The sequence below is a fragment of the Cervus elaphus genome, chromosome 15 (assembly GCF_910594005.1).
Source record: "Cervus elaphus chromosome 15, mCerEla1.1, whole genome shotgun sequence".
Lineage (NCBI taxonomy): Eukaryota > Metazoa > Chordata > Mammalia > Artiodactyla > Cervidae > Cervus > Cervus elaphus.
In genome coordinates, this window is record NC_057829.1 from 11317501 (window position 1) to 11342450 (window position 24950).

The 24950-nt window shown below is 64.6% G+C and overlaps 7 non-coding genes across 7 annotated transcripts; all 7 read right to left on the reverse strand.

Moving 5' to 3' along the window:
* Positions 1–2721: 2721 nt before the first annotated feature.
* On the reverse strand, positions 2722–2840 carry LOC122709797. The gene has a single exon (XR_006345756.1). It is a non-coding gene; the product is annotated as a 5S ribosomal RNA (ribosomal RNA).
* Positions 2841–6326: 3486 nt separating this feature from the next.
* On the reverse strand, positions 6327–6445 carry LOC122709798. The gene has a single exon (XR_006345757.1). It is a non-coding gene; the product is annotated as a 5S ribosomal RNA (ribosomal RNA).
* Positions 6446–9931: 3486 nt separating this feature from the next.
* Positions 9932–10050, reverse strand: LOC122709799. Its single transcript, XR_006345758.1, has one exon. It is a non-coding gene; the product is annotated as a 5S ribosomal RNA (ribosomal RNA).
* Positions 10051–13540: 3490 nt separating this feature from the next.
* On the reverse strand, positions 13541–13659 carry LOC122709800. Its single transcript, XR_006345759.1, has one exon. It is a non-coding gene; the product is annotated as a 5S ribosomal RNA (ribosomal RNA).
* Positions 13660–17154: 3495 nt separating this feature from the next.
* On the reverse strand, positions 17155–17273 carry LOC122709801. Its single transcript, XR_006345760.1, has one exon. It is a non-coding gene; the product is annotated as a 5S ribosomal RNA (ribosomal RNA).
* A 3500-nt stretch (positions 17274–20773) lies between these two features.
* LOC122709802 lies at positions 20774–20892 on the reverse strand. The gene has a single exon (XR_006345761.1). It is a non-coding gene; the product is annotated as a 5S ribosomal RNA (ribosomal RNA).
* A 3491-nt stretch (positions 20893–24383) lies between these two features.
* LOC122709803 lies at positions 24384–24502 on the reverse strand. Its single transcript, XR_006345762.1, has one exon. It is a non-coding gene; the product is annotated as a 5S ribosomal RNA (ribosomal RNA).
* Between the last annotated feature and the right edge of the window lie 448 nt (positions 24503–24950).

A 24950-nucleotide genomic window follows, 5' to 3' on the forward strand; every position in this document is an offset into this window, starting at 1 on the left:
ACTCGAAGACAGGGAGAGGGAGATGCAGCCGGACAGACAGACGGGAGCGCGCGCGCACGCAGACACACACACACACACACACACACACACACACACACACAGAGGGAGACACAGCGACTGACGGACAGAAAACGGGAGGCAGACACGGGAGAGAGGATGGCATCCGATCCGAGACAGACACAATGGCACAGTCCCTGACCCACCTGAGAGAGAGGCCAGGCGGAAGAAGCAGCTTCCCCAAGGGAGGGGGCATCAGCCTTGGGCCCCGGGCCCCAGCTGCACGCGGTGCCCTGGGGCTGGCAGAGCCCCGTGGGATCCCCAAGACGTCTTGGCAGCCGAGGTCTCAAAGGTCCCCTTCGGCTTGGCTTCCTAATAAGGCAAGACCCAGCCCCCGCCCAAAGGCCAGAGCGTGAGTGTGTGAGAGTGTGTGCGTGAGAGTGTCAGGGGGCAAGGGTGTGGGCGGGCCGACTGGGGTCGGGGGTGGGGGGGGTGGGGAGGGGGGGGGGAGGCCGGGGCGGGATACCCAGAATGGAGGGGGAAGGGTGTGGAGCTGGGGGGTTGCAGATCATGTGGGGTCCAAGCATACCGGACGGTCATCTTGTTTCTTGCAATCCGAATGCGGAGTGGCCCTCCGGCCTCTTGGAGGCAACCCAGGTCTGCGTTGGGAGTCGGGGCCCCGGTCATCCTCCCGCAGAGGGGCTATGGCCGTGGCGCTCCAAAAGTTGGCACGCTGCTACCCGCCATGCCCGCTGACTGGCTGGCCGGCTGGCCAAAGGCCCTGTTGGCTGGAAGATAGGCTACGGCTTGAGGGCGTTCGGGTCATATCTGGTTTTATTCCGATGGTGTGCCTCATCCTAATGTTACTTGGTTGATGATAGGAGACTCTCTGAGTGACACTATTTCCTTGCTTTTCAATGGATCCCTTTTGTTGCAGAACCTTTCCCTTGAAAGTGAAGGAACCTATGTCTGCACAGGCACTAATGCTCTTGCAAAGGCAAAAGCAATTCCGTCCTCCACTAGCTTGGTAAGCACCAAGTCCTTCTTGTCTTCAAGTGCTTCCTATAATACGTGCAAAGGAGGACCCGGTTTTGTGGATTCTGGAGTCAGGGAGTTAACAAGTGGACGTTACATGGTTTTAAGCATTGCTGTCACTGCCCACTTACAAACCGCCTCTAAATTTAACCCTCTGTCTTACCTGTTCTTCTCTCAGAAGGCTGTGACTGCCTTGCTGCTGCTTGTCTGCCTAAGAACCCACAATGAGATGTTAACTTTCTGCCCAGAATCAAGATCCTTCATACTCTGCCTCTGTGTGCATGCTTGTGTGCCACGTTGCTTCAGTCCTGCCTGCCTGACTGTTGTGACCCCATGGGCTGTAGCCCGCCAGGCTCCTCTTACTGTAGGAGCCTCCAGGCAAGCATGCTGAAGTAGGTTGTCATGTCGTCCTCCAGGGGATCTTCCCAACCCAGGTATCAAACCCACATCTCCTTCATTCCCTGCATGGGCAGACAGGTTCTTTACTGCTAGCACCACCTGGGAAGCGCATTCTGGCTCTACATCTCCTTAATTTATAACTAAACTCTGTTCTAGGCAACGCAGTTTCCCGCACTCTGATCCAACACCACACACACGCACACACACACAGAGGGAGACACAGCGACTGACGGACAGAAGACGGGAGGCAGACACAGGAGCGAGGATGGCATCCGATCCGAGACAGACACAGTGGCACAGTCCCTGACCCACCTCAGAGAGAGGCCAGGCTGAAGAAGCAGCTTCCCCAAGGGAGGGGGCGTCAGCCTTGGGCCCCGGGCCCCAGCTGCACGCGGTGCCCTGGGGCTGGCAGAGCCCCCCCCCCCCACCGTGGCGTCCCCAAGACGTCTTGGCAGCCGAGGTCTCAAAGGTCCCCTTCGGCTTGGCTTCCTAAGGCAAGACCCAGCCCCCGCCCAAAGGCCAGAGGGTGAGTGTGTGAGAGTGTGTGTGCGAGTGTGTCAGGGGGCAAGGGTGTGGGCGGGCCGACTGGGGTCCATGGGGATACCCAGAATGGAGGGCCGAGGGTGTGGAGGCCGTGGGTTGGGAAGCCTGTGTGGTTCTCTTGCTGTTTCTCTCTCCCTCTTTCTCCATCTCCCTTACCTGTGGTTTCTGGCTCCTGACCTGTCTCGGCGGCGGGGTGGGTGTGTGGGTGTGTGTGTGGGTGTGTGTGTGGGGTGTGTGTGTGTGTGTGTGTGTGTGTGTGTGTGTGTGTGTGTGTGAGCCCGCGGGAGAGCACGCGCAGTCGCGTGCGAGGATGGCACTAGGGTTGCGGGTGGGGCTGGGGCGTGGGGCAGCCGCCCCCCCCACCCCCCCAGGATTACCTGAGGCTTGCCTAGGGAGCCCCAGACGGAGACTGGAAGGTCATCTGGTTTTCTGGAAGCCGAAAGCGGAGGGGCTCTCGGGCCGCACGGAGGCAGCCCAGGTCTGTGGCGGGCGTCGGAGCCCGCCCCCCAGGCCCGGGTCACCCACCCGCGGAGGGGCTGGGGCCGGGGGGATCCAAGAGATGGGACGCCCGCTGCTGCCTGCGAGGGCCGCCGGCTGGAAGGCAGGCGACCGACGGCTGTGAGCGCGGTGGGGTGCGAGGGGCCAGGGTTGGGGCGGGGGCTTGCGGTGCAGGCCACGCCAGGGGTGGGGCTGGGGGAGGTGTGGGGCGGGAGAGGGGGCGGGGGCTAAAGGAGAGGGGAGGCAAAAAGCCTACAGCACCCGGTATTCCCAGGCGGTCTCCCATCCAAGTACTAACCAGGCCCGACCCTGCTTAGCTTCCGAGATCAGACGAGATCGGGCGCGTTCAGGGTGGTATGGCCGTAGACGGAGGCGGCTGCCTCCAAGCGCCCTAAGAGCCCCGCGCCGCGCCGCGCCTCCCTTTCGCTGTGACCTGCCTGCCGGGCGGGCCAGCCGGCCGCACCTCTCCAGGGGCCGCGCGCTGTACCTGAGCCGGACGACCCGCCACCGGACTCCGGCCGGCCAGGGCCGGCAGCCCGGCGGCCGGCCGACGCCGCCCCGCCCCCGCTCACCATCCCCGTGCGTGCGTGCGGGGGCGGGACGGGCGCGGAGGTCTCGGCGCTCTCCCACCCCGGGCCTCTGCAGGCCCGCCCCCGCTGGGCGGCGCCCCCACCCCCAGCCCGTTCGCTGCACAGGGCCAGGTGGCCCCGGAGGTCTCTGGCTTCCGGGCCCGCCGCTGCCCGCCGCCCGCGGGCCTCTGAGCCTCCTCTGGGCCTCCTGCGCAGCCCAGCTGGAGCCCTGAGCGCCCATCCTGCCCGGCACCTGCCCGGTGCCCAAACCCACGGGGAGCCAGCAGCGCGGCCGACAGGAGCGCGTCAGCCCCGCCCCTTCGCCCTATCCAGGCCCCACTTGCCCCCACGCCGCCCGCCAAGCACAGGACCGTCCTGAGAGAGCAGACGGCCGACAGGCAGGCACACGGACAGACACACAAGACACTCGCCTCACGCACCCACGCCAAGTGAGACAAGCCGGCTGGCGCAAGCTCGTCAGCCAGAGCCAGGGCCCCAGCAACCTGTGAGAGGCCGGGGCCAGAGGAAGGGACTGGAGGCCGGGTGTCAGGAGACACAGAGGCAGAGAGAGACTGAGGTTCAGAGACAGACTCGAAGACAGGGAGAGGGAGATGCAGCCGGACAGACAGACGGGAGCGCGCGCGCACGCAGACACACACACACACACACACACACACACACACACACAGAGGGAGACACAGCGACTGACGGACAGAAAACGGGAGGCAGACACGGGAGAGAGGATGGCATCCGATCCGAGACAGACACAATGGCACAGTCCCTGACCCACCTGAGAGAGAGGCCAGGCGGAAGAAGCAGCTTCCCCAAGGGAGGGGGCATCAGCCTTGGGCCCCGGGCCCCAGCTGCACGCGGTGCCCTGGGGCTGGCAGAGCCCCGTGGGATCCCCAAGACGTCTTGGCAGCCGAGGTCTCAAAGGTCCCCTTCGGCTTGGCTTCCTAATAAGGCAAGACCCAGCCCCCGCCCAAAGGCCAGAGCGTGAGTGTGTGAGAGTGTGTGCGTGAGAGTGTCAGGGGGCAAGGGTGTGGGCGGGCCGACTGGGGTCGGGGGGGGGGGGGGGGGGGGGGGCGGGGAGGGGGGGGGGAGGCCGGGGCGGGATACCCAGAAGGGAGGGGGAAGGGTGTGGAGCTGGGGGGTTGCAGATCATGTGGGGTCCAAGCATACCGGACGGTCATCTTGTTTCTTGCAATCCGAATGCGGAGTGGCCCTCCGGCCTCTTGGAGGCAACCCAGGTCTGCGTTGGGAGTCGGGGCCCCGGTCATCCTCCCGCAGAGGGGCTATGGCCGTGGCGATCCAAAAGTTGGCACGCTGCTACCCGCCATGCCCGCTGACTGGCTGGCCGGCTGGCCAAAGGCCCTGTTGGCTGGAAGATAGGCTACGGCTTGAGGGCGTTCGGGTCATATCTGGTTTTATTCCGATGGTGTGCCTCATCCTAATGTTACTTGGTTGATGATAGGAGACTCTCTGAGTGACACTATTTCCTTGCTTTTCAATGGATCCCTTTTGTTGCAGAACCTTTCCCTTGAAAGTGAAGGAACCTATGTCTGCACAGGCACTAATGCTCTTGCAAAGGCAAAAGCAATTCCGTCCTCCACTAGCTTGGTAAGCACCAAGTCCTTCTTGTCTTCAAGTGCTTCCTATAATACGTGCAAAGGAGGACCCGGTTTTGTGGATTCTGGAGTCAGGGAGTTAACAAGTGGACGTTACATGGTTTTAAGCATTGCTGTCACTGCCCACTTACAAACCGCCTCTAAATTTAACCCTCTGTCTTACCTGTTCTTCTCTCAGAAGGCTGTGACTGCCTTGCTGCTGCTTGTCTGCCTAAGAACCCACAATGAGATGTTAACTTTCTGCCCAGAATCAAGATCCTTCATACTCTGCCTCTGTGTGCATGCTTGTGTGCCACGTTGCTTCAGTCCTGCCTGCCTGACTGTTGTGACCCCATGGGCTGTAGCCCGCCAGGCTCCTCTTACTGTAGGAGCCTCCAGGCAAGCATGCTGAAGTAGGTTGTCATGTCGTCCTCCAGGGGATCTTCCCAACCCAGGTATCAAACCCACATCTCCTTCATTCCCTGCATGGGCAGACAGGTTCTTTACTGCTAGCACCACCTGGGAAGCGCATTCTGGCTCTACATCTCCTTAATTTATAACTAAACTCTGTTCTAGGCAACGCAGTTTCCCGCACTCTGATCCAACACCACACACACGCACACACACACAGAGGGAGACACAGCGACTGACGGACAGAAGACGGGAGGCAGACACAGGAGCGAGGATGGCATCCGATCCGAGACAGACACAGTGGCACAGTCCCTGACCCACCTCAGAGAGAGGCCAGGCTGAAGAAGCAGCTTCCCCAAGGGAGGGGGCGTCAGCCTTGGGCCCCGGGCCCCAGCTGCACGCGGTGCCCTGGGGCTGGCAGAGCCCCCCCCCCCCCACCGTGGCGTCCCCAAGACGTCTTGGCAGCCGAGGTCTCAAAGGTCCCCTTCGGCTTGGCTTCCTAAGGCAAGACCCAGCCCCCGCCCAAAGGCCAGAGGGTGAGTGTGTGAGAGTGTGTGTGCGAGTGTGTCAGGGGGCAAGGGTGTGGGCGGGCCGACTGGGGTCCAGGGGCATACCCAGAATGGAGGGCCGAGGGTGTGGAGGCCGTGGGTTGGGAAGCCTGTGTGGTTCTCTTGCTGTTTCTCTCTCCCTCTTTCTCCATCTCCCTTACCTGTGGTTTCTGGCTCCTGACCTGTCTCGGCGGCGGGGTGGGTGTGTGGGTGTGTGTGTGGGGGGTGTGTGTGTGTGTGTGTGTGAGCCCGCGGGAGAGCACGCGCAGTCGCGTGCGAGGATGGCACTAGGGTTGCGGGTGGGGCTGGGGCGTGGGGCAGCCGCCCCCCCCCACCCCCCCAGGATTACCTGAGGCTTGCCTAGGGAGCCCCAGACGGAGACTGGAAGGTCATCTGGTTTTCTGGAAGCCGAAAGCGGAGGGGCTCTCGGGCCGCACGGAGGCAGCCCAGGTCTGTGGCGGGCGTCGGAGCCCGCCCCCCAGGCCCGGGTCACCCACCCGCGGAGGGGCTGGGGCCGGGGGGATCCAAGAGATGGGACGCCCGCTGCTGCCTGCGAGGGCCGCCGGCTGGAAGGCAGGCGACCGACGGCTGTGAGCGCGGTGGGGTGCGAGGGGCCAGGGTTGGGGCGGGGGCTTGCGGTGCAGGCCACGCCAGGGGTGGGGCTGGGGGAGGTGTGGGGCGGGAGAGGGGGCGGGGGCTAAAGGAGAGGGGAGGCAAAAAGCCTACAGCACCCGGTATTCCCAGGCGGTCTCCCATCCAAGTACTAACCAGGCCCGACCCTGCTTAGCTTCCGAGATCAGACGAGATCGGGCGCGTTCAGGGTGGTATGGCCGTAGACGGAGGCGGCTGCCTCCAAGCGCCCTAAGAGCCCCGCGCCGCGCCGCGCCTCCCTTTCGCTGTGACCTGCCTGCCGGGCGGGCCAGCCGGCCGCACCTCTCCAGGGGCCGCGCGCTGTACCTGAGCCGGACGACCCGCCACCGGACTCCGGCCGGCCAGGGCCGGCAGCCCGGCGGCCGGCCGACGCCGCCCCGCCCCCGCTCACCATCCCCGTGCGTGCGTGCGGGGGCGGGACGGGCGCGGAGGTCTCGGCGCTCTCCCACCCCGGGCCTCTGCAGGCCCGCCCCCGCTGGGCGGCGCCCCCACCCCCAGCCCGTTCGCTGCACAGGGCCAGGTGGCCCCGGAGGTCTCTGGCTTCCGGGCCCGCCGCTGCCCGCCGCCCGCGGGCCTCTGAGCCTCCTCTGGGCCTCCTGCGCAGCCCAGCTGGAGCCCTGAGCGCCCATCCTGCCCGGCACCTGCCCGGTGCCCAAACCCACGGGGAGCCAGCAGCGCGGCCGACAGGAGCGCGTCAGCCCCGCCCCTTCGCCCTATCCAGGCCCCACTTGCCCCCACGCCGCCCGCCAAGCACAGGACCGTCCTGAGAGAGCAGACGGCCGACAGGCAGGCACACGGACAGACACACAAGACACTCGCCTCACGCACCCACGCCAAGTGAGACAAGCCGGCTGGCGCAAGCTCGTCAGCCAGAGCCAGGGCCCCAGCAACCTGTGAGAGGCCGGGGCCAGAGGAAGGGACTGGAGGCCGGGTGTCAGGAGACACAGAGGCAGAGAGAGACTGAGGTTCAGAGACAGACTCGAAGACAGGGAGAGGGAGATGCAGCCGGACAGACAGACGGGAGCGCGCGTGCACGCAGACACACACACACACACACACACACACACACACACACACACAGAGGGAGACACAGCGACTGACGGACAGAAAACGGGAGGCAGACACGGGAGAGAGGATGGCATCCGATCCGAGACAGACACAATGGCACAGTCCCTGACCCACCTGAGAGAGAGGCCAGGCGGAAGAAGCAGCTTCCCCAAGGGAGGGGGCATCAGCCTTGGGCCCCGGGCCCCAGCTGCACGCGGTGCCCTGGGGCTGGCAGAGCCCCGTGGGATCCCCAAGACGTCTTGGCAGCCGAGGTCTCAAAGGTCCCCTTCGGCTTGGCTTCCTAATAAGGCAAGACCCAGCCCCCGCCCAAAGGCCAGAGCGTGAGTGTGTGAGAGTGTGTGCGTGAGAGTGTCAGGGGGCAAGGGTGTGGGCGGGCCGACTGGGGTCGGGGGTGGGGGGGTGGGGGGGCGGGGAGGGGGGGGGAGGCCGGGGCGGGATACCCAGAATGGAGGGGGAAGGGTGTGGAGCTGGGGGGTTGCAGATCATGTGGGGTCCAAGCATACCGGACGGTCATCTTGTTTCTTGCAATCCGAATGCGGAGTGGCCCTCCGGCCTCTTGGAGGCAACCCAGGTCTGCGTTGGGAGTCGGGGCCCCGGTCATCCTCCCGCAGAGGGGCTATGGCCGTGGCGCTCCAAAAGTTGGCACGCTGCTACCCGCCATGCCCGCTGACTGGCTGGCCGGCTGGCCAAAGGCCCTGTTGGCTGGAAGATAGGCTACGGCTTGAGGGCGTTCGGGTCATATCTGGTTTTATTCCGATGGTGTGCCTCATCCTAATGTTACTTGGTTGATGATAGGAGACTCTCTGAGTGACACTATTTCCTTGCTTTTCAATGGATCCCTTTTGTTGCAGAACCTTTCCCTTGAAAGTGAAGGAACCTATGTCTGCACAGGCACTAATGCTCTTGCAAAGGCAAAAGCAATTCCGTCCTCCACTAGCTTGGTAAGCACCAAGTCCTTCTTGTCTTCAAGTGCTTCCTATAATACGTGCAAAGGAGGACCCGGTTTTGTGGATTCTGGAGTCAGGGAGTTAACAAGTGGACGTTACATGGTTTTAAGCATTGCTGTCACTGCCCACTTACAAACCGCCTCTAAATTTAACCCTCTGTCTTACCTGTTCTTCTCTCAGAAGGCTGTGACTGCCTTGCTGCTGCTTGTCTGCCTAAGAACCCACAATGAGGTGTTAACTTTCTGCCCAGAATCAAGATCCTTCATACTCTGCCTCTGTGTGCATGCTTGTGTGCCACGTTGCTTCAGTCCTGCCTGCCTGACTGTTGTGACCCCATGGGCTGTAGCCCGCCAGGCTCCTCTTACTGTAGGAGCCTCCAGGCAAGCATGCTGAAGTAGGTTGTCATGTCGTCCTCCAGGGGATCTTCCCAACCCAGGTATCAAACCCACATCTCCTTCATTCCCTGCATGGGCAGACAGGTTCTTTACTGCTAGCACCACCTGGGAAGCGCATTCTGGCTCTACATCTCCTTAATTTATAACTAAACTCTGTTCTAGGCAACGCAGTTTCCCGCACTCTGATCCAACACCACACACACGCACACACACACAGAGGGAGACACAGCGACTGACGGACAGAAGACGGGAGGCAGACACAGGAGCGAGGATGGCATCCGATCCGAGACAGACACAGTGGCACAGTCCCTGACCCACCTCAGAGAGAGGCCAGGCTGAAGAAGCAGCTTCCCCAAGGGCGGGGGCGTCAGCCTTGGGCCCCGGGCCCCAGCTGCACGCGGTGCCCTGGGGCTGGCAGAGCCCCCCCCCCCCCCACCGTGGCGTCCCCAAGACGTCTTGGCAGCCGAGGTCTCAAAGGTCCCCTTCGGCTTGGCTTCCTAAGGCAAGACCCAGCCCCCGCCCAAAGGCCAGAGGGTGAGTGTGTGAGTGTGTGTGCGAGTGTGTCAGGGGGCAAGGGTGTGGGCGGGCCGACTGGGGTCCAGGGGCATACCCAGAATGGAGGGCCGAGGGTGTGGAGGCCGTGGGTTGGGAAGCCTGTGTGGTTCTCTTGCTGTTTCTCTCTCCCTCTTTCTCCATCTCCCTTACCTGTGGTTTCTGGCTCCTGACCTGTCTCGGCGGCGGGGTGGGTGTGTGGGTGTGTGTGTGGGGGGTGTGTGTGTGTGTGTGTGTGAGCCCGCGGGAGAGCACGCGCAGTCGCGTGCGAGGATGGCACTAGGGTTGCGGGTGGGGCTGGGGCGTGGGGCAGCCGCCCCCCCCCACCCCCCCAGGATTACCTGAGGCTTGCCTAGGGAGCCCCAGACGGAGACTGGAAGGTCATCTGGTTTTCTGGAAGCCGAAAGCGGAGGGGCTCTCGGGCCGCACGGAGGCAGCCCAGGTCTGTGGCGGGCGTCGGAGCCCGCCCCCCAGGCCCGGGTCACCCACCCGCGGAGGGGCTGGGGCCGGGGGGATCCAAGAGATGGGACGCCCGCTGCTGCCTGCGAGGGCCGCCGGCTGGAAGGCAGGCGACCGACGGCTGTGAGCGCGGTGGGGTGCGAGGGGCCAGGGTTGGGGCGGGGGCTTGCGGTGCAGGCCACGCCAGGGGTGGGGCTGGGGGAGGTGTGGGGCGGGAGAGGGGGCGGGGGCTAAAGGAGAGGGGAGGCAAAAAGCCTACAGCACCCGGTATTCCCAGGCGGTCTCCCATCCAAGTACTAACCAGGCCCGACCCTGCTTAGCTTCCGAGATCAGACGAGATCGGGCGCGTTCAGGGTGGTATGGCCGTAGACGGAGGCGGCTGCCTCCAAGCGCCCTAAGAGCCCCGCGCCGCGCCGCGCCTCCCTTTCGCTGTGACCTGCCTGCCGGGCGGGCCAGCCGGCCGCACCTCTCCAGGGGCCGCGCGCTGTACCTGAGCCGGACGACCCGCCACCGGACTCCGGCCGGCCAGGGCCGGCAGCCCGGCGGCCGGCCGACGCCGCCCCGCCCCCGCTCACCATCCCCGTGCGTGCGTGCGGGGGCGGGACGGGCGCGGAGGTCTCGGCGCTCTCCCACCCCGGGCCTCTGCAGGCCCGCCCCCGCTGGGCGGCGCCCCCACCCCCAGCCCGTTCGCTGCACAGGGCCAGGTGGCCCCGGAGGTCTCTGGCTTCCGGGCCCGCCGCTGCCCGCCGCCCGCGGGCCTCTGAGCCTCCTCTGGGCCTCCTGCGCAGCCCAGCTGGAGCCCTGAGCGCCCATCCTGCCCGGCACCTGCCCGGTGCCCAAACCCACGGGGAGCCAGCAGTGCGGCCGACAGGAGCGCGTCAGCCCCGCCCCTTCGCCCTATCCAGGCCCCACTTGCCCCCACGCCGCCCGCCAAGCACAGGACCGTCCTGAGAGAGCAGACGGCCGACAGGCAGGCACACGGACAGACACACAAGACACTCGCCTCACGCACCCACGCCAAGTGAGACAAGCCGGCTGGCGCAAGCTCGTCAGCCAGAGCCAGGGCCCCAGCAACCTGTGAGAGGCCGGGGCCAGAGGAAGGGACTGGAGGCCGGGTGTCAGGAGACACAGAGGCAGAGAGAGACTGAGGTTCAGAGACAGACTCGAAGACAGGGAGAGGGAGATGCAGCCGGACAGACAGACGGGAGCGCGCGCGCACGCAGACACACACACACACACACACACACACACACACACACACACACACAGGGAGACACAGCGACTGACGGACAGAAAACGGGAGGCAGACACGGGAGAGAGGATGGCATCCGATCCGAGACAGACACAATGGCACAGTCCCTGACCCACCTGAGAGAGAGGCCAGGCGGAAGAAGCAGCTTCCCCAAGGGAGGGGGCATCAGCCTTGGGCCCCGGGCCCCAGCTGCACGCGGTGCCCTGGGGCTGGCAGAGCCCCGTAGGATCCCCAAGACGTCTTGGCAGCCGAGGTCTCAAAGGTCCCCTTCGGCTTGGCTTCCTAATAAGGCAAGACCCAGCCCCCGCCCAAAGGCCAGAGCGTGAGTGTGTGAGAGTGTGTGCGTGAGAGTGTCAGGGGGCAAGGGTGTGGGCGGGCCGACTGGGGTCGGGGGTGGGGGGGTGGGGGGGCGGGGAGGGGGGGGGGAGGCCGGGGCGGGATACCCAGAATGGAGGGGGAAGGGTGTGGAGCTGGGGGGTTGCAGATCATGTGGGGTCCAAGCATACCGGACGGTCATCTTGTTTCTTGCAATCCGAATGCGGAGTGGCCCTCCGGCCTCTTGGAGGCAACCCAGGTCTGCGTTGGGAGTCGGGGCCCCGGTCATCCTCCCGCAGAGGGGCTATGGCCGTGGCGCTCCAAAAGTTGGCACGCTGCTACCCGCCATGCCCGCTGACTGGCTGGCCGGCTGGCCAAAGGCCCTGTTGGCTGGAAGATAGGCTACGGCTTGAGGGCGTTCGGGTCATATCTGGTTTTATTCCGATGGTGTGCCTCATCCTAATGTTACTTGGTTGATGATAGGAGACTCTCTGAGTGACACTATTTCCTTGCTTTTCAATGGATCCCTTTTGTTGCAGAACCTTTCCCTTGAAAGTGAAGGAACCTATGTCTGCACAGGCACTAATGCTCTTGCAAAGGCAAAAGCAATTCCGTCCTCCACTAGCTTGGTAAGCACCAAGTCCTTCTTGTCTTCAAGTGCTTCCTATAATACGTGCAAAGGAGGACCCGGTTTTGTGGATTCTGGAGTCAGGGAGTTAACAAGTGGACGTTACATGGTTTTAAGCATTGCTGTCACTGCCCACTTACAAACCGCCTCTAAATTTAACCCTCTGTCTTACCTGTTCTTCTCTCAGAAGGCTGTGACTGCCTTGCTGCTGCTTGTCTGCCTAAGAACCCACAATGAGATGTTAACTTTCTGCCCAGAATCAAGATCCTTCATACTCTGCCTCTGTGTGCATGCTTGTGTGCCACGTTGCTTCAGTCCTGCCTGCCTGACTGTTGTGACCCCATGGGCTGTAGCCCGCCAGGCTCCTCTTACTGTAGGAGCCTCCAGGCAAGCATGCTGAAGTAGGTTGTCATGTCGTCCTCCAGGGGATCTTCCCAACCCAGGTATCAAACCCACATCTCCTTCATTCCCTGCATGGGCAGACAGGTTCTTTACTGCTAGCACCACCTGGGAAGCGCATTCTGGCTCTACATCTCCTTAATTTATAACTAAACTCTGTTCTAGGCAACGCAGTTTCCCGCACTCTGATCCAACACCACACACACGCACACACACACAGAGGGAGACACAGCGACTGACGGACAGAAGACGGGAGGCAGACACGGGAGCGAGGATGGCATCCGATCCGAGACAGACACAGTGGCACAGTCCCTGACCCACCTCAGAGAGAGGCCAGGCTGAAGAAGCAGCTTCCCCAAGGGACGGGGCGTCAGCCTTGGGCCCCGGGCCCCAGCTGCACGCGGTGCCCTGGGGCTGGCAGAGCCCCCCCCCCCCCACCGTGGCGTCCCCAAGACGTCTTGGCAGCCGAGGTCTCAAAGGTCCCCTTCGGCTTGGCTTCCTAAGGCAAGACCCAGCCCCCGCCCAAAGGCCAGAGGGTGAGTGTGTGAGAGTGTGTGTGCGAGTGTGTCAGGGGGCAAGGGTGTGGGCGGGCCGACTGGGGTCCAGGGGCATACCCAGAATGGAGGGCCGAGGGTGTGGAGGCCGTGGGTTGGGAAGCCTGTGTGGTTCTCTTGCTGTTTCTCTCTCCCTCTTTCTCCATCTCCCTTACCTGTGGTTTCTGGCTCCTGACCTGTCTCGGCGGCGGGGTGGGTGTGTGGGTGTGTGTGTGGGGGGGGTGTGTGTGTGTGTGTGTGAGCCCGCGGGAGAGCACGCGCAGTCGCGTGCGAGGATGGCACTAGGGTTGCGGGTGGGGCTGGGGCGTGGGGCAGCCGCCCCCCCCCACCCCCCCAGGATTACCTGAGGCTTGCCTAGGGAGCCCCAGACGGAGACTGGAAGGTCATCTGGTTTTCTGGAAGCCGAAAGCGGAGGGGCTCTCGGGCCGCACGGAGGCAGCCCAGGTCTGTGGCGGGCGTCGGAGCCCGCCCCCCAGGCCCGGGTCACCCACCCGCGGAGGGGCTGGGGCCGGGGGGATCCAAGAGATGGGACGCCCGCTGCTGCCTGCGAGGGCCGCCGGCTGGAAGGCAGGCGACCGACGGCTGTGAGCGCGGTGGGGTGCGAGGGGCCAGGGTTGGGGCGGGGGCTTGCGGTGCAGGCCACGCCAGGGGTGGGGCTGGGGGAGGTGTGGGGCGGGAGAGGGGGCGGGGGCTAAAGGAGAGGGGAGGCAAAAAGCCTACAGCACCCGGTATTCCCAGGCGGTCTCCCATCCAAGTACTAACCAGGCCCGACCCTGCTTAGCTTCCGAGATCAGACGAGATCGGGCGCGTTCAGGGTGGTATGGCCGTAGACGGAGGCGGCTGCCTCCAAGCGCCCTAAGAGCCCCGCGCCGCGCCGCGCCTCCCTTTCGCTGTGACCTGCCTGCCGGGCGGGCCAGCCGGCCGCACCTCTCCAGGGGCCGCGCGCTGTACCTGAGCCGGACGACCCGCCACCGGACTCCGGCCGGCCAGGGCCGGCAGCCCGGCGGCCGGCCGACGCCGCCCCGCCCCCGCTCACCATCCCCGTGCGTGCGTGCGGGGGCGGGACGGGCGCGGAGGTCTCGGCGCTCTCCCACCCCGGGCCTCTGCAGGCCCGCCCCCGCTGGGCGGCGCCCCCACCCCCAGCCCGTTCGCTGCACAGGGCCAGGTGGCCCCGGAGGTCTCTGGCTTCCGGGCCCGCCGCTGCCCGCCGCCCGCGGGCCTCTGAGCCTCCTCTGGGCCTCCTGCGCAGCCCAGCTGGAGCCCTGAGCGCCCATCCTGCCCGGCACCTGCCCGGTGCCCAAACCCACGGGGAGCCAGCAGTGCGGCCGACAGGAGCGCGTCAGCCCCGCCCCTTCGCCCTATCCAGGCCCCACTTGCCCCCACGCCGCCCGCCAAGCACAGGACCGTCCTGAGAGAGCAGACGGCCGACAGGCAGGCACACGGACAGACACACAAGACACTCGCCTCACGCACCCACGCCAAGTGAGACAAGCCGGCTGGCGCAAGCTCGTCAGCCAGAGCCAGGGCCCCAGCAACCTGTGAGAGGCCGGGGCCAGAGGAAGGGACTGGAGGCCGGGTGTCAGGAGACACAGAGGCAGAGAGAGACTGAGGTTCAGAGACAGACTCGAAGACAGGGAGAGGGAGATGCAGCCGGACAGACAGACGGGAGCGCGCGCGCACGCAGACACACACACACACACACACACACACACACACACACACACACACACAGAGGGAGACACAGCGACTGACGGACAGAAAACGGGAGGCAGACACGGGAGAGAGGATGGCATCCGATCCGAGACAGACACAATGGCACAGTCCCTGACCCACCTGAGAGAGAGGCCAGGCGGAAGAAGCAGCTTCCCCAAGGGAGGGGGCATCAGCCTTGGGCCCCGGGCCCCAGCTGCACGCGGTGCCCTGGGGCTGGCAGAGCCCCGTAGGATCCCCAAGACGTCTTGGCAGCCGAGGTCTCAAAGGTCCCCTTCGGCTTGGCTTCCTAATAAGGCAAGACCCAGCCCCCGCCCAAAGGCCAGAGCGTGAGTGTGTGAGAGTGTGTGCGTGAGAGTGTCAGGGGGCAAGGGTGTGGGCGGGCCGACTGGGGTCGGGGGTGGGGGGGTGGGGGGGCGGGGAGGGGGGGGGGAGGCCGGGGGGGGATACCCAGAATGGAGGGGGAAGGGTGTGGAGCTGGGGGGTTGCAGATCATGTGGGGTCCAAGCATACCGGACGGTCATCTTGTTTCTTGCAATCCGAATGCGGAGTGGCCCTCCGGCCTCTTGGAGGCAACCCAGGTCTGCGTTGGGAGTCGGAGCCCCGGTCATCCTCCCGCAGAGGGGCTATGGCCGTGGCGCTCCAAAAGTTGGCACGCTGCTACCCGCCATGCCCGCTGACTGGCTGGCCGGCTGGCCAAAGGCCCTGTTGGCTGGAAGATAGGCTACGGCTTGAGGGCGTTCGGGTCATATCTGGTTTTATTCCGATGGTGTGCCTCATCCTAATGTTACTTGGTTGATGATAGGAGACTCTCTGAGTGACACTATTTCCTTGCTTTTCAATGGATCCCTTTTGTTGCAGAACCTTTCCCTTGAAAGTGAAGGAACCTATGTCTGCACAGGCACTAATGCTCTTGCAAAGGCAAAAGCAATTCCGTCCTCCACTAGCTTGGTAAGCACCAAGTCCTTCTTGTCTTCAAGTGCTTCCTATAATACGTGCAAAGGAGGACCCGGTTTTGTGGATTCTGGAGTCAGGGAGTTAACAAGTGGACGTTACATGGTTTTAAGCATTGCTGTCACTGCCCACTTACAAACCGCCTCTAAATTTAACCCTCTGTCTTACCTGTTCTTCTCTCAGAAGGCTGTGACTGCCTTGCTGCTGCTTGTCTGCCTAAGAACCCACAATGAGATGTTAACTTTCTGCCCAGAATCAAGATCCTTCATACTCTGCCTCTGTGTGCATGCTTGTGTGCCACGTTGCTTCAGTCCTGCCTGCCTGACTGTTGTGACCCCATGGGCTGTAGCCCGCCAGGCTCCTCTTACTGTAGGAGCCTCCAGGCAAGCATGCTGAAGTAGGTTGTCATGTCGTCCTCCAGGGGATCTTCCCAACCCAGGTATCAAACCCACATCTCCTTCATTCCCTGCATGGGCAGACAGGTTCTTTACTGCTAGCACCACCTGGGAAGCGCATTCTGGCTCTACATCTCCTTAATTTATAACTAAACTCTGTTCTAGGCAACGCAGTTTCCCGCACTCTGATCCAACACCACACACACGCACACACACACAGAGGGAGACACAGCGACTGACGGACAGAAGACGGGAGGCAGACACGGGAGCGAGGATGGCATCCGATCCGAGACAGACACAGTGGCACAGTCCCTGACCCACCTCAGAGAGAGGCCAGGCTGAAGAAGCAGCTTCCCCAAGGGAGGGGGCGTCAGCCTTGGGCCCCGGGCCCCAGCTGCACGCGGTGCCCTGGGGCTGGCAGAGCCCGCCCCCCCCCCACCGTGGCGTCCCCAAGACGTCTTGGCAGCCGAGGTCTCAAAGGTCCCCTTCGGCTTGGCTTCCTAAGGCAAGACCCAGCCCCCGCCCAAAGGCCAGAGGGTGAGTGTGTGAGAGTGTGTGTGCGAGTGTGTCAGGGGGCAAGGGTGTGGGCGGGCCGACTGGGGTCCAGGGGGATACCCAGAATGGAGGGCCGAGGGTGTGGAGGCCGTGGGTTGGGAAGCCTGTGTGGTTCTCTTGCTGTTTCTCTCTCCCTCTTTCTCCATCTCCCTTACCTGTGGTTTCAGGCTCCTGACCTGTCTCGGCGGCGGGGTGGGTGTGTGGGTGTGTGTGTGGGGGGTGTGTGTGTGTGTGTGTGTGAGCCCGCGGGAGAGCACGCGCAGTCGCGTGCGAGGATGGCACTAGGGTTGCGGGTGGGGCTGGGGCGTGGGGCAGCCGCCCCCCCCCACCCCCCCAGGATTACCTGAGGCTTGCCTAGGGAGCCCCAGACGGAGACTGGAAGGTCATCTGGTTTTCTGGAAGCCGAAAGCGGAGGGGCTCTCGGGCCGCACGGAGGCAGCCCAGGTCTGTGGCGGGCGTCGGAGCCCGCCCCCCAGGCCCGGGTCACCCACCCGCGGAGGGGCTGGGGCCGGGGGGATCCAAGAGATGGGACGCCCGCTGCTGCCTGCGAGGGCCGCCGGCTGGAAGGCAGGCGACCGACGGCTGTGAGCGCGGTGGGGTGCGAGGGGCCAGGGTTGGGGCGGGGGCTTGCGGTGCAGGCCACGCCAGGGGGGGGGCTGGGGGAGGTGTGGGGCGGGAGAGGGGGCGGGGGCTAAAGGAGAGGGGAGGCAAAAAGCCTACAGCACCCGGTATTCCCAGGCGGTCTCCCATCCAAGTACTAACCAGGCCCGACCCTGCTTAGCTTCCGAGATCAGACGAGATCGGGCGCGTTCAGGGTGGTATGGCCGTAGACGGAGGCGGCTGCCTCCAAGCGCCCTAAGAGCCCCGCGCCGCGCCGCGCCTCCCTTTCGCTGTGACCTGCCTGCCGGGCGGGCCAGCCGGCCGCACCTCTCCAGGGGCCGCGCGCTGTACCTGAGCCGGACGACCCGCCACCGGACTCCGGCCGGCCAGGGCAGGCAGCCCGGCGGCCGGCCGACGCCGCCCCGCCCCCGCTCACCATCCCCGTGCGTGCGTGCGGGGGCGGGACGGGCGCGGAGGTCTCGGCGCTCTCCCACCCCGGGCCTCTGCAGGCCCGCCCCCGCTGGGCGGCGCCCCCACCCCCAGCCCGTTCGCTGCACAGGGCCAGGTGGCCCCGGAGGTCTCTGGCTTCCGGGCCCGCCGCTGCCCGCCGCCCGCGGGCCTCTGAGCCTCCTCTGGGCCTCCTGCGCAGCCCAGCTGGAGCCCTGAGCGCCCATCCTGCCCGGCACCTGCCCGGTGCCCAAACCCACGGGGAGCCAGCAGCGCGGCCGACAGGAGCGCGTCAGCCCCGCCCCTTCGCCCTATCCAGGCCCCACTTGCCCCCACGCCGCCCGCCAAGCACAGGACCGTCCTGAGAGAGCAGACGGCCGACAGGCAGGCACACGGACAGACACACAAGACACTCGCCTCACGCACCCACGCCAAGTGAGACAAGCCGGCTGGCGCAAGCTCGTCAGCCAGAGCCAGGGCCCCAGCAACCTGTGAGAGGCCGGGGCCAGAGGAAGGGACTGGAGGCCGGGTGTCAGGAGACACAGAGGCAGAGAGAGACTGAGGTTCAGAGACAGACTCGAAGACAGGGAGAGGGAGATGCAGCCGGACAGACAGACGGGAGCGCGCGCGCACGCAGACACACACACACACACACACACACACACACACACACACAGAGGGAGACACAGCGACTGACGGACAGAAAACGGGAGGCAGACACGGGAGAGAGGATGGCATCCGATCCGAGACAGACACAATGGCACAGTCCCTGACCCACCTGAGAGAGAGGCCAGGCGGAAGAAGCAGCTTCCCCAAGGGAGGGGGCATCAGCCTTGGGCCCCGGGCCCCAGCTGCACGCGGTGCCCTGGGGCTGGCAGAGCCCCGTGGGATCCCCAAGACGTCTTGGCAGCCGAGGTCTCAAAGGTCCCCTTCGGCTTGGCTTCCTAATAAGGCAAGACCCAGCCCCCGCCCAAAGGCCAGAGCGTGAGTGTGTGAGAGTGTGTGCGTGAGAGTGTCAGGGGGCAAGGGTGTGGGCGGGCCGACTGGGGTCGGGGGTGGGGGGGGGGGGGGGGGGGGGGGGAGGCCGGGGCGGGATACCCAGAATGGAGGGGGAAGGGTGTGGAGCTGGGGGGTTGCAGATCATGTGGGGTCCAAGCATACCGGACGGTCATCTTGTTTCTTGCAATCCGAATGCGGAGTGGCCCTCCGGCCTCTTGGAGGCAACCCAGGTCTGCGTTGGGAGTCGGGGCCCCGGTCATCCTCCCGCAGAGGGGCTATGGCCGTGGCGCTCCAAAAGTTGGCACGCTGCTACCCGCCATGCCCGCTGACTGGCTGGCCGGCTGGCCAAAGGCCCTGTTGGCTGGAAGATAGGCTACGGCTTGAGGGCGTTCGGGTCATATCTGGTTTTATTCCGATGGTGTGCCTCATCCTAATGTTACTTGGTTGATGATAGGAGACTCTCTGAGTGACACTATTTCCTTGCTTTTCAATGGATCCCTTTTGTTGCAGAACCTTTCCCTTGAAAGTGAAGGAACCTATGTCTGCACAGGCACTAATGCTCTTGCAAAGGCAAAAGCAATTCCGTCCTCCACTAGCTTGGTAAGCACCAAGTCCTTCTTGTCTTCAAGTGCTTCCTATAATACGTGCAAAGGAGGACCCGGTTTTGTGGATTCTGGAGTCAGGGAGTTAACAAGTGGACGTTACATGGTTTTAAGCATTGCTGTCACTGCCCACTTACAAACCGCCTCTAAATTTAACCCTCTGTCTTACCTGTTCTTCTCTCAGAAGGCTGTGACTGCCTTGCTGCTGCTTGTCTGCCTAAGAACCCACAATGAGATGTTAACTTTCTGCCCAGAATCAAGATCCTTCATACTCTGCCTCTGTGTGCATGCTTGTGTGCCACGTTGCTTCAGTCCTGCCTGCCTGACTGTTGTGACCCCATGGGCTGTAGCCCGCCAGGCTCCTCTTACTGTAGGAGCCTCCAGGCAAGCATGCTGAAGTAGGTTGTCATGTCGTCCTCCAGGGGATCTTCCCAACCCAGGTATCAAACCCACATCTCCTTCATTCCCTGCATGGGCAGACAGGTTCTTTACTGCTAGCACCACCTGGGAAGCGCATTCTGGCTCTACATCTCCTTAATTTATAACTAAACTCTGTTCTAGGCAACGCAGTTTCCCGCACTCTGATCCAACACCACACACACGCACACACACACAGAGGGAGACACAGCGACTGACGGACAGAAGACGGGAGGCAGACACAGGAGCGAGGATGGCATCCGATCCGAGACAGACACAGTGGCACAGTCCCTGACCCACCTCAGAGAGAGGCCAGGCTGAAGAAGCAGCTTCCCCAAGGGAGGGGGCGTCAGGCTTGGGCCCCGGGCCCCAGCTGCACGCGGTGCCCTGGGGCTGGCAGAGCCCCCCCCCCCCCCCCGTGGCGTCCCCAAGACGTCTTGGCAGCCGAGGTCTCAAAGGTCCCCTTCGGCTTGGCTTCCTAAGGCAAGACCCAGCCCCCGCCCAAAGGCCAGAGGGTGAGTGTGTGAGAGTGTGTGTGCGAGTGTGTCAGGGGGCAAGGGTGTGGGCGGGCCGACTGGGGTCCATGGGGATACCCAGAATGGAGGGCCGAGGGTGTGGAGGCCGTGGGTTGGGAAGCCTGTGTGGTTCTCTTGCTGTTTCTCTCTCCCTCTTTCTCCATCTCCCTTACCTGTGGTTTCTGGCTCCTGACCTGTCTCGGCGGCGGGGTGGGTGTGTGGGTGTGTGTGTGGGTGTGTGTGTGGGGTGTGTGTGTGTGTGTGTGTGTGTGTGTGTGAGAGCCCGCGGGAGAGCACGCGCAGTCGCGTGCGAGGATGGCACTAGGGTTGCGGGTGGGGCTGGGGCGTGGGGCAGCCGCCCCCCCCACCCCCCCAGGATTACCTGAGGCTTGCCTAGGGAGCCCCAGACGGAGACTGGAAGGTCATCTGGTTTTCTGGAAGCCGAAAGCGGAGGGGCTCTCGGGCCGCACGGAGGCAGCCCAGGTCTGTGGCGGGCGTCGGAGCCCGCCCCCCAGGCCCGGGTCACCCACCCGCGGAGGGGCTGGGGCCGGGGGGATCCAAGAGATGGGACGCCCGCTGCTGCCTGCGAGGGCCGCCGGCTGGAAGGCAGGCGACCGACGGCTGTGAGCGCGGTGGGGTGCGAGGGGCCAGGGTTGGGGCGGGGGCTTGCGGTGCAGGCCACGCCAGGGGTGGGGCTGGGGGAGGTGTGGGGCGGGAGAGGGGGCGGGGGCTAAAGGAGAGGGGAGGCAAAAAGCCTACAGCACCCGGTATTCCCAGGCGGTCTCCCATCCAAGTACTAACCAGGCCCGACCCTGCTTAGCTTCCGAGATCAGACGAGATCGGGCGCGTTCAGGGTGGTATGGCCGTAGACGGAGGCGGCTGCCTCCAAGCGCCCTAAGAGCCCCGCGCCGCGCCGCGCCTCCCTTTCGCTGTGACCTGCCTGCCGGGCGGGCCAGCCGGCCGCACCTCTCCAGGGGCCGCGCGCTGTACCTGAGCCGGACGACCCGCCACCGGACTCCGGCCGGCCAGGGCCGGCAGCCCGGCGGCCGGCCGACGCCGCCCCGCCCCCGCTCACCATCCCCGTGCGTGCGTGCGGGGGCGGGACGGGCGCGGAGGTCTCGGCGCTCTCCCACCCCGGGCCTCTGCAGGCCCGCCCCCGCTGGGCGGCGCCCCCACCCCCAGCCCGTTCGCTGCACAGGGCCAGGTGGCCCCGGAGGTCTCTGGCTTCCGGGCCCGCCGCTGCCCGCCGCCCGCGGGCCTCTGAGCCTCCTCTGGGCCTCCTGCGCAGCCCAGCTGGAGCCCTGAGCGCCCATCCTGCCCGGCACCTGCCCGGTGCCCAAACCCACGGGGAGCCAGCAGCGCGGCCGACAGGAGCGCGTCAGCCCCGCCCCTTCGCCCTATCCAGGCCCCACTTGCCCCCACGCCGCCCGCCAAGCACAGGACCGTCCTGAGAGAGCAGACGGCCGACAGGCAGGCACACGGACAGACACACAAGACACTCGCCTCACGCACCCACGCCAAGTGAGACAAGCCGGCTGGCGCAAGCTCGTCAGCCAGAGCCAGGGCCCCAGCAACCTGTGAGAGGCCGGGGCCAGAGGAAGGGACTGGAGGCCGGGTGTCAGGAGACACAGAGGCAGAGAGAGACTGAGGTTCAGAGACAGACTCGAAGACAGGGAGAGGGAGATGCAGCCGGACAGACAGACGGGAGCGCGCGCGCACGCAGACACACACACACACACACACACACACACACACACAGAGGGAGACACAGCGACTGACGGACAGAAAACGGGAGGCAGACACGGGAGAGAGGATGGCATCCGATCCGAGACAGACACAATGGCACAGTCCCTGACCCACCTGAGAGAGAGGCCAGGCGGAAGAAGCAGCTTCCCCAAGGGAGGGGGCATCAGCCTTGGGCCCCGGGCCCCAGCTGCACGCGGTGCCCTGGGGCTGGCAGAGCCCCGTGGGATCCCCAAGACGTCTTGGCAGCCGAGGTCTCAAAGGTCCCCTTCGGCTTGGCTTCCTAATAAGGCAAGACCCAGCCCCCGCCCAAAGGCCAGAGCGTGAGTGTGTGAGAGTGTGTGCGTGAGAGTGTCAGGGGGCAAGGGTGTGGGCGGGCCGACTGGGGTCGGGGGGGGGGGGGGGGGGGGGTGGGGGGGCGGGGAGGGGGGGGGGAGGCCGGGGCGGGATACCCAGAATGGAGGGGGAAGGGTGTGGAGCTGGGGGGTTGCAGATCATGTGGGGTCCAAGCATACCGGACGGTCATCTTGTTTCTTGCAATCCGAATGCGGAGTGGCCCTCCGGCCTCTTGGAGGCAACCCAGGTCTGCGTTGGGAGTCGGGGCCCCGGTCATCCTCCCGCAGAGGGGCTATGGCCGTGGCGCTCCAAAAGTTGGCACGCTGCTACCCGCCATGCCCGCTGACTGGCTGGCCGGCTGGCCAAAGGCCCTGTTGGCTGGAAGATAGGCTACGGCTTGAGGGCGTTCGGGTCATATCTGGTTTTATTCCGATGGTGTGCCTCATCCTAATGTTACTTGGTTGATGATAGGAGACTCTCTGAGTGACACTATTTCCTTGCTTTTCAATGGATCCCTTTTGTTGCAGAACCTTTCCCTTGAAAGTGAAGGAACCTATGTCTGCACAGGCACTAATGCTCTTGCAAAGGCAAAAGCAATTCCGTCCTCCACTAGCTTGGTAAGCACCAAGTCCTTCTTGTCTTCAAGTGCTTCCTATAATACGTGCAAAGGAGGACCCGGTTTTGTGGATTCTGGAGTCAGGGAGTTAACAAGTGGACGTTACATGGTTTTAAGCATTGCTGTCACTGCCCACTTACAAACCGCCTCTAAATTTAACCCTCTGTCTTACCTGTTCTTCTCTCAGAAGGCTGTGACTGCCTTGCTGCTGCTTGTCTGCCTAAGAACCCACAATGAGGTGTTAACTTTCTGCCCAGAATCAAGATCCTTCATACTCTGCCTCTGTGTGCATGCTTGTGTGCCACGTTGCTTCAGTCCTGCCTGCCTGACTGTTGTGACCCCATGGGCTGTAGCCCGCCAGGCTCCTCTTACTGTAGGAGCCTCCAGGCAAGCATGCTGAAGTAGGTTGTCATGTCGTCCTCCAGGGGATCTTCCCAACCCAGGTATCAAACCCACATCTCCTTCATTCCCTGCATGGGCAGACAGGTTCTTTACTGCTAGCACCACCTGGGAAGCGCATTCTGGCTCTACATCTCCTTAATTTATAACTAAACTCTGTTCTAGGCAACGCAGTTTCCCGCACTCTGATCCAACACCACACACACGCACACACACACAGAGGGAGACACAGCGACTGACGGACAGAAGACGGGAGGCAGACACAGGAGCGAGGATGGCATCCGATCCGAGACAGACACAGTGGCACAGTCCCTGACCCACCTCAGAGAGAGGCCAGGCTGAAGAAGCAGCTTCCCCAAGGGAGGGGGCGTCAGCCTTGGGCCCCGGGCCCCAGCTGCACGCGGTGCCCTGGGGCTGGCAGAGCCCCCCCCCCCCCACCGTGGCGTCCCCAAGACGTCTTGGCAGCCGAGGTCTCAAAGGTCCCCTTCGGCTTGGCTTCCTAAGGCAAGACCCAGCCCCCGCCCAAAGGCCAGAGGGTGAGTGTGTGAGAGTGTGTGTGCGAGTGTGTCAGGGGGCAAGGGTGTGGGCGGGCCGACTGGGGTCCAGGGGCATACCCAGAATGGAGGGCCGAGGGTGTGGAGGCCGTGGGTTGGGAAGCCTGTGTGGTTCTCTTGCTGTTTCTCTCTCCCTCTTTCTCCATCTCCCTTACCTGTGGTTTCTGGCTCCTGACCTGTCTCGGCGGCGGGGTGGGTGTGTGGGTGTGTGTGTGGGGGGTGTGTGTGTGTGTGTGTGTGAGCCCGCGGGAGAGCACGCGCAGTCGCGTGCGAGGATGGCACTAGGGTTGCGGGTGGGGCTGGGGCGTGGGGCAGCCGCCCCCCCCCCCCCCCCCCAGGATTACCTGAGGCTTGCCTAGGGAGCCCCAGACGGAGACTGGAAGGTCATCTGGTTTTCTGGAAGCCGAAAGCGGAGGGGCTCTCGGGCCGCACGGAGGCAGCCCAGGTCTGTGGCGGGCGTCGGAGCCCGCCCCCCAGGCCCGGGTCACCCACCCGCGGAGGGGCTGGGGCCGGGGGGATCCAAGAGATGGGACGCCCGCTGCTGCCTGCGAGGGCCGCCGGCTGGAAGGCAGGCGACCGACGGCTGTGAGCGCGGTGGGGTGCGAGGGGCCAGGGTTGGGGCGGGGGCTTGCGGTGCAGGCCACGCCAGGGGTGGGGCTGGGGGAGGTGTGGGGCGGGAGAGGGGGCGGGGGCTAAAGGAGAGGGGAGGCAAAAAGCCTACAGCACCCGGTATTCCCAGGCGGTCTCCCATCCAAGTACTAACCAGGCCCGACCCTGCTTAGCTTCCGAGATCAGACGAGATCGGGCGCGTTCAGGGTGGTATGGCCGTAGACGGAGGCGGCTGCCTCCAAGCGCCCTAAGAGCCCCGCGCCGCGCCGCGCCTCCCTTTCGCTGTGACCTGCCTGCCGGGCGGGCCAGCCGGCCGCACCTCTCCAGGGGCCGCGCGCTGTACCTGAGCCGGACGACCCGCCACCGGACTCCGGCCGGCCAGGGCCGGCAGCCCGGCGGCCGGCCGACGCCGCCCCGCCCCCGCTCACCATCCCCGTGCGTGCGTGCGGGGGCGGGACGGGCGCGGAGGTCTCGGCGCTCTCCCACCCCGGGCCTCTGCAGGCCCGCCCCCGCTGGGCGGCGCCCCCACCCCCAGCCCGTTCGCTGCACAGGGCCAGGTGGCCCCGGAGGTCTCTGGCTTCCGGGCCCGCCGCTGCCCGCCGCCCGCGGGCCTCTGAGCCTCCTCTGGGCCTCCTGCGCAGCCCAGCTGGAGCCCTGAGCGCCCATCCTGCC